Below are 14,079 nucleotides of genomic sequence, written 5' to 3' on the forward strand. Positions count from 1 at the left end.
AATACGAATGGATTCTTTAAAGATCCTAATGTTTCTCCCTTTTGATGTTTCAGATTTGAGGTTGAATCATTTTGAGGAGAGGGATGATGATAAATGCATCACAAGTCTCACATCAAAGGAAGATGGTCTAATGTTTCCAATTGATCAATAGGACCAAGCCTTGGAAAAGAAGACCAAAATAGAAGAAGACTTGCGATGACTTTTTGAATGGGATCCTGATGTTATTTGGTCAACATGTCTTCTGGAGTTATGATTTTCTATCTCTTATCTTTCCAACAGTTCTTGAATTGACATTAATCCGATATGGGAAACTCAAGATATGCTTATTTTAGTGAAGACAATGCATGTAAAATTTTTTATACAGGATTAATGTGAGATTTTATCATTATTACCAATTTTCAATATTTTTATTTATTATTTGTAATATAATTTAATATAGGATGATGCATTATCTTTTAGGATTATATTTATTATTTTATTAGGAATTAATATTGAGTTAAAACCTTAGTCTTAGTTTATTATTATTTATTAGGAATTATAATTAGAACATGTTTAGTTTATTATTATTTTATTCATTAGCTATTTAGGACTTTTAAAACTCCTCTCCTATATAAAGGAGACTTCATTTAACTTTGTGGACACATGTTTTCTTGAATATAATACATTGAGAGTTTTCTCTTTTGCAAGTGGTGATATTTATGCCTTCGAAGCTTCTTTCCATTAAGGTCTTTTCAAGTTCTTGAGAGAGAGATCTTCACACTCCGATTTGCCTCTTCATTACGATTAGGAGGTCTAGTTAGAGCCGTATTATCATGAGGGTTCGATAGGACATTTATCCATCTATCTTCATCTTCCATAAATCCATTATCTTTTTCCTTCATTATTATTTCCCACCTCTATTGGCTAAGTTTAATCTTTCCATTACATACTTTATCTTTATTGTTCTTTCAATTACCCTTGTTTATTATTGTATTTATATTATCCATATCTTTTATTACCTTTGTTTCCATTGTCTTAATCATTGTTTCTTTGTCTCAATTTCCAGCAACCCTAATCCAAATACCAATATCCTTTGCCGCAGCCCATAACATCTCATTATTTCCCTCTTGTTCTTTAATCAAATCTAGAGCTTTTGTAGGTTTGATTCTTCAACAAGAGCAACAATCTATCATCTGTTATCGCTTCTCTATCAAACCTTTACAATTCCTTAGCTTTTCAAAGGCTAAATTAGAAACACTCCCCTTTTTTATAAAAAAGATAATAAAAGTAAACAATAAGACATCTCTAGGTAGGTGTTTATAAATTTGAACTCACAAGAATGGATAAAAAATATATGCAATTAAGCTCAAAATACTATGCACAAGAGAAAATACAAAATAATGAGTGAAAAGGTTTTTCTTTTAATCTAGATTGCTTGGATAGGTGTAGTAATCTTCTTCAAGTGTTCTAGTGTTGTTTTTATAAGTTGGAAAGGATTTCTATCCGTTGGGGATGATTCAGAGACGTTGGAGAATTAATTTGCTACAAAATAAAACTACCTAGAATATGGAGTATTGGTATTGCCTAAGGGGGTATTGGTACTGCCTAAGGGGTATTGGTACTGCATAAGGCAGTATCAATACTTCTTTTATAATTTTTAGACAAAAGGGTCACTTTTACCTCTGTAATATCGATAATGATCGTTGGTCTTGACTAGTATCGATACTAGGATTTCACGATATCGATACTATTTTGTAAAATAGTATCGATGCTCCTAAACTATCAATATCATTTTTTCTTACTAGAATTTGATCAACTTGAAAAACAATAGGTAGTGTCGATACTACCATGAGGGTGCTGATATTTCTCTTACCTTTGGTATTGGTACTACATGAACAATATCGGTATTGTTCATGCGATATGAATACTATAAGAACAAAATCGATACCACTTACCCAAAAAATAGTTTTGTGTTTAAATTCAAGTTTTATGGACTTTGAATTATTTTGAAAACTTTCAACAAATTCAATTAAGTTCAACAACATTTTGTCCTTAAATTGTTATATCAAAATACATGGTTAAATTAGAAAGATACTTGGAGCTTAAGATAATTATAAGTAAATATATAAAATAAACTTCATGCATGATATACGAGTTCAGGTTTACGTAAATAAAAGTTAAGTTAAATTTGATGTAAAATAATAATAATAATAATTTATTTTTTATTTTTAATAATATATTTTTTATATTTAATTTTCTGAGCATTTATATATTTTAAATTTAAAATATTTTTATTCTTTTAAAAAATCAAATAGACCTTCGAACTAGATAAACAATTTAACTCATTTGTCAAGCCATCAGTCATGTCATTAATCATCGTGAATCGTAATATCAACATCGTAAAATACTACATCAGTGTCGTAACAGTTAACGATGAAAATAATTAATTAAAAGGCCATATTGAATTTTATCTAAGTTCGAGGATTATATTAACGGCATAGTTTTAGGGTCATATTATTATTTTTAAATACAACAGCCTTAAGTTTGGATAACATGTAAGCTTCTCTCCCCTAGATACAGGCCCGCCCTGTCATCAACTTGACAAAGTGTTGTATTGTCTTGTTCGTATAAGGAAACCACCTAGAAACACAAACCATAATCCAATGTTAGGGTTCTTATCGAGCAATTCGATTATAAACTGGGAAGTGTTTGAATCGTGCTTGTTAAAAAAATTATTCGACTAAACTCTTTGCTCATTAAGCTCATTAAAATTTTTCTCGACTTGTTTTCATTAAAAAATTTATTGTTCGACTCATTGCTCGTTAAACTCACTAAAATTTTTATCTTATTTTTAACTATAGATAAAATCTATTGATACTATATAAAGCTTAATATAAACATAAATTAATGAATTTAATCATAAAGTTATTAAGATAATGTATGAAGCAATTTCATTATCTAAACTCTAAAGCAACAATCCACAGATATATCAAACTAATATATTAAAATCAAGGGTAAAGAACACAAATGGTCCCCTAACTATATGATACTACTTTATTAACCCCTTCAAGGATTACAAATTATAAAATGGTCTTTTGACTATAGAGTGTTGTTTTGTTGAGTCCCTTAACTATTAAAAATTACAAAATGGTTACTCGACTATTCAGTATATTTCAAACTCGACTGTGATATGATAAAATTTAATCCCAAAATCTCAAACGATTTAGTCATCATGTTAACATCCAACTTAAACAACCACCAATTTTTTAACTAAAAAGGAAGAGTCTAGAACATAATGAATAGTCTGGGTGATCATTTTGTAACTTTTAATAGTTAAGGGACTCAACAAAGCAACACTCCATAATCTCAAGACTATTTTGTAATTTTTAATAGTCGAGTGACTTAATGAAACAATACATCAAAGGACCATTTGTATTCTTTATCCTAAATCAAAGTAACTAAGACGTGAAGAGGCACGAGAGCTGAAGAGTGAAGTTCTGTAATTAAGGTTTGATTTTGGGTGTAGAATAATTATAATTAATAATTTAATATTTGTTATTTTTATTAGAAAATAAATAAATTAGTAAATTTATCATATATTTTATTATCTATTAATACATTATTAATTAAATAAAATAATTTTTTAAGATAATTACTATAAAAATATAAAAATCTAACGAGGTGTTTGTGAACTTATTAAGTTGAGTTGAATTTTGCTCATCTCAATTCATTATGATCTTGAGTCAAGTTCAAGTCTAGTAGAATTAAACTAAATCAAATTTTAACGAATTTTGACCGAGTCAAATTGAAACTACTCACCAACGAAGTGTTGAACTCATAGCCAATGCTACAGTTTTCACTTTAATTTCCCTTCACATACTACTGTTACCATTCTACGCATTTACTTGTATAATTTAAATATCATCATTATTATTTTTCTTGAAAAAAGAAAAGAGGAAGAACGAAAAGTAAAAGGCGCCCTTGTATATATTGATTTCTCGTATCTATCTCCATTCTCCATCACCTTCTTTCACATTTTCAACCTTTTTCACTCTCTATCTCGCCACCCTTCTTTCCCTAAATCTATCTTATATCTTTTTTTTCTTCATGCATATCCATCTCAGTTTTCAACGAATATCTCAGTTTTCGCTTTCGTTGGGAGGATGAAGACGTTGAAAGATGAGTGGGTTCGGGAGGCGATGACTGATGACAACGTGGTTGTGGAGCTTCTGGTAAGGCTCAAGCTAGCTCAGGATGCATAATCGCCATCTAAATCTACGCTTAGATGGGGATGTGTATGTTAGAACCAAACCATAATAAATATGAAAAATTAGTCAGGATCTAATCATGTCAAATAATCAAGAATAAAATACTAGATATTGAAGCATACCTGAATTAATTGATGGGTTGAAATCCTTGAATCTTTCTTTGGTTGTAATATTCCAAGAAGATAGAGTTCTCTTGAGTATAAACTATCTGACGGGGATAAGACTAAATACGACGAGATTGTCTATTTCTAGGGGACCATATCCCTTTTATATAACTGATTTAAGAATCAATTATTGTTTGTACTTATAAATTTGCCTTATGACTTTATAATATAATTGTCAATTTATGTCATATTTTATGATAACAATATGCATTATAAATATGAGTCCATAATTATGGATTTTAATCCAACAATCTCCCACTTGGGCAACATATGTTTCATGATAAATGTATAACCTTATGAGCTCAAAACTTGTTATCATACCATAGGTATTTTATAACAATCTCGTCCATCAACTATATCCATATAGGATCAAAGCGGTCTTTGCCATATCAATCATGACTAGACCCATCAATGATCGCGTATACATGCAAAGTCAAATGACATAGATCATGATGGAGCGTAGCATGGAAATTACATACAATATGAACCACACATGTCTATTTTCAACTGGTCCTCTTTAAACATTAGTGAGATTAAATTTTACCGAAATCAGAGTGTAAATAAACCAAAACAAACTTTATTTTTGCAGAAAATAAATTTAAAATAAATATCCATAAATTGAAGTAACTGGTTTTTTGTTTATAATAAATTAGTATTAAAATTACAAACTCTCACTAAAACCAAATATCCTTAAATGATATTATACCCACATGAGTAGTGTGCTCATGAAAGACCTTGGGTGATAGTTTTTTAGTAAGCGCACAATTATGAGTTTATACCAACATACTCTATAAACACATAATCACTCCGAATTTTCTTTAACGACAAAAAACATAATGTATATGTGCTTAGACTTAAGATGTTTCAGTTATATATGGAATAAATGACTGCAACTTAGTTGTCACAAAAAAATTGAAGTGCTCTTTCTTATCAATTTATAATTAGCAGCTTATGTGACAAAATTTTACATCCATATTTCAATAAGTCGAAGTCTATAAACTTGATGATATTTTACTTACTAGACCTCTGATATGTGAGCATGTAACATTTTTTTTTCTTAAATATATCATATAAATCAATTTGGCTGCTATCTAATGATCTATACCCAAATTGCCTAAATATCTTCTTAATATCCTAAAATCATATGCTATGTTTGAATGTGTATAAACCTGAGTATACATTAAATTATTTATTTATTTTGAAGCATAAGGAACATTTTACATTTCCTTAGTTTCAAAATCATCCATATGGCACTGATCAAGACTAAACTTGCTTCCTTTACAGTAAGGGGTATTATTTGGTTTACTCCCACTGAATTTATAATATATACATTTATCAACAAAATTCATCTCAAAACCAAATAAGATAATCACTTGGTGAAATTTGTTATACAATTAACGAGAGTAATACTTGAACTTGTAAATGGATTTCCTTAATTTGTATATCATTAGTTTGTATCATTTGACACAATTTTATAACTGCATCATATAATATATTTCATCAATGTTACCATTGAGAAACACAATTTTGAAATCCAACTTATGTAACTCAAAATCAAATATGAACAACAAGTATCATAATCATCCTGAAAGAGTATTTCAATGAAATCAAAAAGAAAGTCTCTACGAAATTAATGTCTCCTTTCTGAGTATATCTTTTATATACAAGATATGCCTTATACTTGTCAACATCTCCATTTACATCCATCTTGATTATAAATATCCATTTATAACCAATAAACTTTGCATCTTCATGTAATGGGATAAGTCCTCAAACTTTATTACTTGTATAAAACTTATACTCTTCTTACTTGGCATTAATCCACTTTTGGGAGTCATGACTTTATGACATGATGAAAGTTGATTATATCATCTTTCATCATTCTACTGTCATCATTATTTTTTGTAGAAATATAATAATATAAAATAATATTTCTCTCACCTCGTGAATCTTCCTAATGACACTTGTTCTTTGAGATTCTTAAGTTTGATCTTCAATAACAATTTCCCATCTTAATTGGTGAATTATTCAAAATAATCTTATTGAGATTCTAGACTCACTTCTTGATTAAAAACATGTATGAACATATGAATATCATTAAAAGTGATAATATGAATTGAGTTATAATCCAATTCCTCCTCAAAATTAATTCCTTAAACTTTATTTTTCCCTTCAAACTCAACATCCTAAAATATAATCTTATAGATCTCACCTTAAAAATATTTTTAGTTTTGAGATCATAAAACTTATAACCCCTAAATCACGTAAAATAACTAAAGTAATTGCTTACTGTTGTAGAATTCAATTTCTCCTTATATGTCCTAACTTATCTCAAAAGAGAACAACCCTTTGTAACATATCATTGTCTCTTTTGAGCTGAACCCTTAACAACTACATTCTGATTTTATTTTTGCCCTTATCTTTATATGCACTTTTCAAATGAGTACTTTAAAACTTATTATGCTTTAATCTTTTTTCCTCTTGCACACAATGAAAAATGAGCTCATTTAGAGTTCATTTCACCTTTGAGTTGATTAAACTTTATAGGAAGCAATACTGAAATCACAAGAACAAGTAATTCTTCAAAAAAAAACTTGATCTTAAGTGTATGAAGCCTTGAAGCAATATGAAGCATATCCATAATGTACTTCCTCTTATACTTTATAGACATCAAATAAGTCAAAAGTGATGTCATTTAAACCTTATTGTTTTTGGAAAAATGTTTCTCAATTTCATCAAGGAAACAATTAGTCTTAGTAATATTTTCATATTATATGCACCTAAAGGCTTCTAAAATGTTGTGCTTCATGACCACTATACTTATGAAATTTAAACAAATTTCATCTCTAAAAATTCCTTATACCAATTAAGAATGTTATCCCCTAAGAGAGGTGAAAATTGTTCTATCCTTAGCGCAAAGTCTATGTTCATACAATCAAAACCTTATGTAAGTGCATTTTTCCATTCCTTGATATTCATTTTCCTAAGTGCATTTTTCCATAGAGAAAATATTGTGGTAGCAATAAATAAATAAATAAATATAGAACAAAATATAAATAAAACTGAAGCTCACATCTTAAGTAAACAAATAAATTCAAAATTATAACTAATTCCTATCACAAGATACCAAACACTACATCAATATCAAGTCCTTAGATAGTAATATTAACAGTAAAATGTACTCTTGTTATAGTAATCAAACATTGACAATAACCTATGTCGAACAAAAAACTAATCTTTGGACTAATGTAATGCTCACATAAAATAAATACCTCATAATTTTCACATGTTATTACCACAGGTGTCACTTGAAATCTAGCCAAATATTAACTTTCCTTTGGGCCAATTAATAAACGCGTAAAAAAATGGATGTCCCTTGTTTCCATATGTAATGGGGTAAAGGGGAGGTAAGATAGTAGGCTGCCCCCAACACCAGGTTGAGAGCAGCTTCCATAGAAGACCTCCAAATTATGAATTACAAAAAACACATAATCATCTTGATATTTCAAATAAATCAATCTACATAAAAGAGGTCACTTTGACGACATTTTGTTTTTACTAATCTATCAAAATATCATACTTAACCATAATATGAATTAATTTGTTTCAAAATATATATAATCTATTAACCAACAATCAAAACTGAAAAAAAAACTTAAATGAATTTATACATATAATGCATTAATAATATAAATAAAATCATAGAAATATTGTCAACCAATCAATTTCTCTTAATTTCTCTTTTAATTAAATAAAAAGATAATCAAAATAATAATAATTTTGAATACACTTAAATCTTATCTCAAGATATCATATGTTTCATTAATATTTCATCTTTAGAAAAAATATTCACCTTAAGTGATATCTAATGCGGTAACCAAACATTGATAATAAAAACATGCCAAGCAAAACTCTTCCTTTGGGTCAATTTATTTCTCACACATCAAACTGAATAACTATCACATGCTTATAACAAAGTTGTACATGCAATTATGTCAACTATTAATCTTCATTTGAGTCGATCAATACTAACATATCCTAAGTTACATGTACATAATCTATATAAAAGATTTTCCATAACAGATGTCATTTTAACGACTTATTGCTTTAATTAAGTCGACTCAAAATGAATATTAATATTCAAATTTAATATTTCTATAACAATAAAAGGTTAAAATTGATTTTTTTATTGTACTACAATATTCGAAATAACCTAGAATAATGTTACATAAATGGTGCAATGAAAAATCGGAAACTCAAGTCTTTGTTTGTTTATGAAGAAATTTTTAAACATGCAATTAATTCATAACTACATAAATCACCAAAAAAATGATTTTTTTATAAAAAAAAATCAATATTGAACCAAAAGTTAAAGTCAATCAAAATTGAATATAAATTACATTCTAAATACATATTTCATCAAAACCAGAGATCTAAAAATAAAATTCACGATCAAACTGAATCGAATATATCAATGCAAGATATATATTCTATAATCCATAATAGTAAAAAAATAAAATTAAATTTTCTAATCAAGTCATCGTTTCTAAAGTAATCCATAATAAAGTTGTATAAACGACGTTATTAGAAACCCAAAAACCTAAATATTTGATTATTCCTCAAGAATTTCTTAATAATAGATTCACCAAATTAAACCAAAATATGATTTACTTTAATTTTGAGTGTCTACTTTTTCTTTATCGACATCCAATTGTTGATTCCTCCGATATCGACAATGAATGGTTTTAAACCCTCAAATAAATAATGATGAAAACAAAAAGATGCAATAAATTACACATCATCGTAATATTATTGGAGGCAACTACGTATAACCATGTAAAGCAACACAATAAATTGAATCCATAACAACATAAAACATAATAACCTAATTTATTTTGTATTCACCTCTATATATATATTATCGGCAAATATGAAACCTAAGCATCCTATCAAAAAATAACATAATGAAATTCCCTTATTGAATTAAAAAAAAATACAGTAAGACATTAATGAAATTTGGAATGAATTTTAAAAGTTCAGGCCAAATTCACTAAATTCAATTTCTTGAAATCGATCATTACTGTTTGCACAACCAAACAATAAGAAAAGGAAATTGTGTAAAACAAAATTTACAAGACTTAAACGTTAAAAAGAAACATGAAATAGAAGAGCTTTTTGCTCAATAATCGAGTAAGAAACGTATGACTTTTAAGGTTTATTGTATTATACCCTAATACACACTTATAAAATCAAAGATCAATACAATTTTACAATTGCAAAATCCATGCAATATTCAAAGATATTCTAAAGATTATTGAATAGTTCATGATTATTATTGAATTTAAATATTAAATTCTTCGTATCTTAAAAACAAATCAAATAGAAAAAGAATAAAAGAAAATTTAAATTTTCAATTATTCAACATAGCAGGTGATGAGGCCACTTGTTAGAACCAAACCATAATAAATATAAAAAACTAACTAGGATCTAATCATGTCAAATCATTAAGAATAAAATACTAGATACAGAAACGTACCTGAATTAATTGATAGGTTGAAAACCTTGAATCTTTCTTATGTTGTTATCTTTCAAAAAGATAGTATTCTCTGAGTATAAACTACTTGATTGGCATAAGAGTAAATAAGAGATTGTTTATTTATTGGGGACAATAATCCCTTTATATAGCTGATTTAAGAATAAATTATTGTTTATACTTATAACTTTGTCACTCATCGAATTATAAATATAATTTTAATAATATCTACACTTTTATTTTCATGACACTTCTAACATCTTATGATTTTATAATATAATTAATCACTTAATTTATGTCATATTTCATGATAACAATATATATATATGTCAATAATTATAGACTTTAATCTAAGAACGTAAGCCTAGATTCATGGTGATGCGGTATGATGTTAAGATAGACGGAGATGATTTCAACGTCGTCAGTATAGGTAGCCCCACCACGCCTCTTTCTTGGAACGGCGGCAGTGGGGTTGCCGCATCTCTTTCCGCTGCAGATGGTTTTGAAGTTACTTGTAGTAGTCACCTCCGTGGCTGTCCACCAGCTGCACCTTCAGATCCAAGGTTTCTTTTCACTTTTTCTGTCTCGAGTTCGTCTAAGATAAGGAGAACTTTCTTTGTGCTGTGCCATACTTGAAACTGTAGGAATAAAAATTCTCCAGTCATTTGGTAAATAAAATCAGACTTGCCATTACCAGTTTATGGTTTTCAGTAGACGACAAATTCATTTGAAAAAAAGAAGAAAGCTTAGTGGGCCCATCTTCTAGATGATCTCTTTTATGAATATGATTCAACAGAAAAAGGGTTTATGCGTCTTAAGGAAAGAGAATTAGAGGTTATTAGGTCCGTAAACGAATAGAACGCACATAAATAAAAGTATGTTAATGTTCGTTATTTAATAAAAAAATGAACATAAACGAACACAAACATAAACGAACAATTTTTTTTTTGTTCATGTTCGTTTATTAAGGAATATAATTTGTTCATGTTCGTTAATTTAATAAATAAACGACGAACATGAATATAAACAAACACAAACATAAACGTTGGAGATCCTACATTCCATTGTTCTTTCATGAAAAATAGTCGACAATGCAAATCAACCAAATCTACAGTGATAAATAGCGTAAGAGTTGATTAACAGTGATGAAATGTTTGAAGATATCAAATATTTCGATCGATCTTTTAAAGATATTAAATTATTCACACGACTTTAATTTAACGCTATAACATTTATCTTAGTCCATGATTACATATGAACAATCATTTTTCACTACGTTATTCTAATAAATTCATCGGCTAAAAGTTTTGTGACAGTCAGACTTTAGTGAGGTTTGTTAATAATAGTTCTTTCCGTTGGCAGAGTAGAAAATTTAACAGCATGAAGATTTCGAACGGTATAAATTGGACTACAAGGCAATAACATAGATCCGAAATCCCTTCAATGCTACATATCGTAACTAATATTATTGCTAAACCACCATTCAAAATTTTAACGTACCTAAAGTCTACTCCACAACTAAATGTCACACAAGAACTATGAAAACAAAAGTTCATTGTCAAAGTGTATTTTCTACTTATTAATGAGTTCTTCCTGGAAAACCCATTACTTCTACTATTACACTCTTTTTTAGAAATTGCATAGAAATCTTTGTTTTGTTTTCTGGCAAATTCTATATATTTTTCTGTTTACTGATGCTCATATACTTCCGATTGTTACATTTATCTTCCCATCTATTTCTAGAAAGAAGTATGATGTTTTCTTGAGTTTTAGATGTAAAGATACCCGCAATAACTTTACATATCAACTATTAAGCCAAATAAAACAGAGAAAGAGATGAAAACAGACCTGTAAAACTTCAGATTGCACTATAATATAACTTGTTTTGAAGTTTTCAGCGATCGTCTTCACTCTCCAGTGAACATTAGGGTTTGGGAAAAAGGGGAGAAATGAATATAGGAACATAAATTGATCATCAGAATATCAGATTAATTAATATTTTTAAGATACTTACAAATTGGTCACCAAAATTGATTTAAGAAGATTGAGTTAAACATAAATGAGCGAACATAACCGAACGCTCACGAACGTAAATGAAAGAACGAGACTTATGTTCATGTTCGTTCATTTAATTAAACGAACACAAAATCTTATTCATGTTCGTTCATTTAATAAATAAACGCATATAAACGAACTTCCCGCCGTACAGTTCATTAACTGTTCGCTGAACGTCCAGTTCATTTACAGGCCCAGAGGTTATACAGCCGGTCATGTCAAGAAGGAGTCATGTGCTATATGTCACGTGACGTGAGGTAGCAATGCGAATATGGCATGCAGGAGGGAAAGAAAATTCTTGTTCGATTGACGTGGCATTGTTATTTATTGGTCCACTTATCTCTGTTTCTAAAGCTTCAAATTGCTGTGCTAGGCTTCCATTTTAATGAATGTTGCAAGGCACTACTGGTAATGTATTAGAAAAAACGTGCAAGTTAATCCGAAAAATGATATAGTTATAAATTTTAAAAGTACAAAGTGATAAAGAGAATGAATTAGTTTATTCTTATCTTGATTATATTATCTTAAATAACAATTTGAGACAAAATCAATCATGTAAAAATAAACTAAAAAGATTAAACTTCTTAAAAGATAAGACAAAAATAAATAGAAATAAAATACTCCTTTTATTTTGATCTATCGATCGGTCTCAGGTGAGGTCTGTCGCTACACAATTTCCTTAAGACATATTTTCGGTCACTCATTTGGTGTTCGAGTTCGTTGGTCGTCTGTCTCCCAGGATACAACAACTTATGATCAGCTATAATAACACATATGCACAGATCACGAACGATCCTTGACTTCGACTATCACGAGAGAAACTAAGGAAGAGAACTTTTTCAAGACAAAAGAAGTTCTTGAAAACTGAGTTGTGAGATCTGTTAAGATGTGAAAAACCTAACATGTTTATGTACTATTTATAGGGGATTTTCAATAGAGATTTAATTCAACCAAATATCTTTTAATATTCAAAATTAAACAGATAACAATATTTTTTAATTTGAAATATTCAAAAGATAAAACTCCTTTTATCATTCAAACTTAAATAGATATTATTTTAATTTAACAAAAATATATAATTATCTTTAATATTCAAAGTTAAAATGGTAACAAATACCTTTTTAAGTTGAAATATTCAAAGAGTAATTATCCTACTAATATTCAAATTAAATAATATATTTAATTTACAATGGTCAAAAGATAAACTCCTTTTACTATTTAAACTTAAACAAATATTATTTTAATTTGAAATATACAAAAATATATAATTATCTTTTAATATTTAAAATTAAAAAAGATAACAAATACATTTTTAAATTGACTTATTAAAAGAGTAATTATCTTACTAATATTTAGGGGGCGTTTGGATGGGGAATGTGGGATTCTCATGGGAATGAAATCCACATTTTCCTGTTTGGTTAGCCCGGGAATCTCATTTCTGGTAATGTAAGATTACCAATAGTGTATTTTTGGGGTATATTATCGGGAATGTCATTACCTCCCTTTCTTTAGGTATTGTTGGATTACCGGCATTTTGGACTAAAATGCCCTTAATTTTTTTTCTCTAAAAAATATTCTTCTTTTGTTATTGAATAATAAAAATTCTACGAAGGTTAAATTACAAAGTTATCCTTAAACTATTTTAGATTTACAAAAAATAATCTATAATTAAAATTTTATATGAAGTTCAGGAGTTAAAATAAAATTTTACTATTTCATTAAACATTTTTATATTTTCAATTTTATAAAAAATTATATAAATTTTATGAATTTAAATTTTTTAAAGAAAATATATAAATATTTTCCATCTTGTTAAAAAAACAAATATATAATAAGGACAATTTGGTCAAATATGCATTCTAATAATCTTTTATTCCTTTAACCAAACACGATAATCTTACATTCCTGCTAAACCAACCAAACATAACACACAACATTCCCAGTAATCACATTCCCTGATAATCTTATTCCCTGATAATCTTACATTCCGTTAACCAAACGAACTCTTAAATTAAAAATTATCTTTTAATTTACAATAGTAAAAAAGAATATGAATTTAATATAATTATTAAATCCATCA

This window comes from Hibiscus syriacus, unplaced genomic scaffold (assembly GCF_006381635.1).
Source record: "Hibiscus syriacus cultivar Baekdansim isolate YM2019G1 unplaced genomic scaffold, ASM638163v2 tig00111000_pilon, whole genome shotgun sequence".
In the NCBI taxonomy this organism is placed as follows: domain Eukaryota; kingdom Viridiplantae; phylum Streptophyta; class Magnoliopsida; order Malvales; family Malvaceae; genus Hibiscus; species Hibiscus syriacus.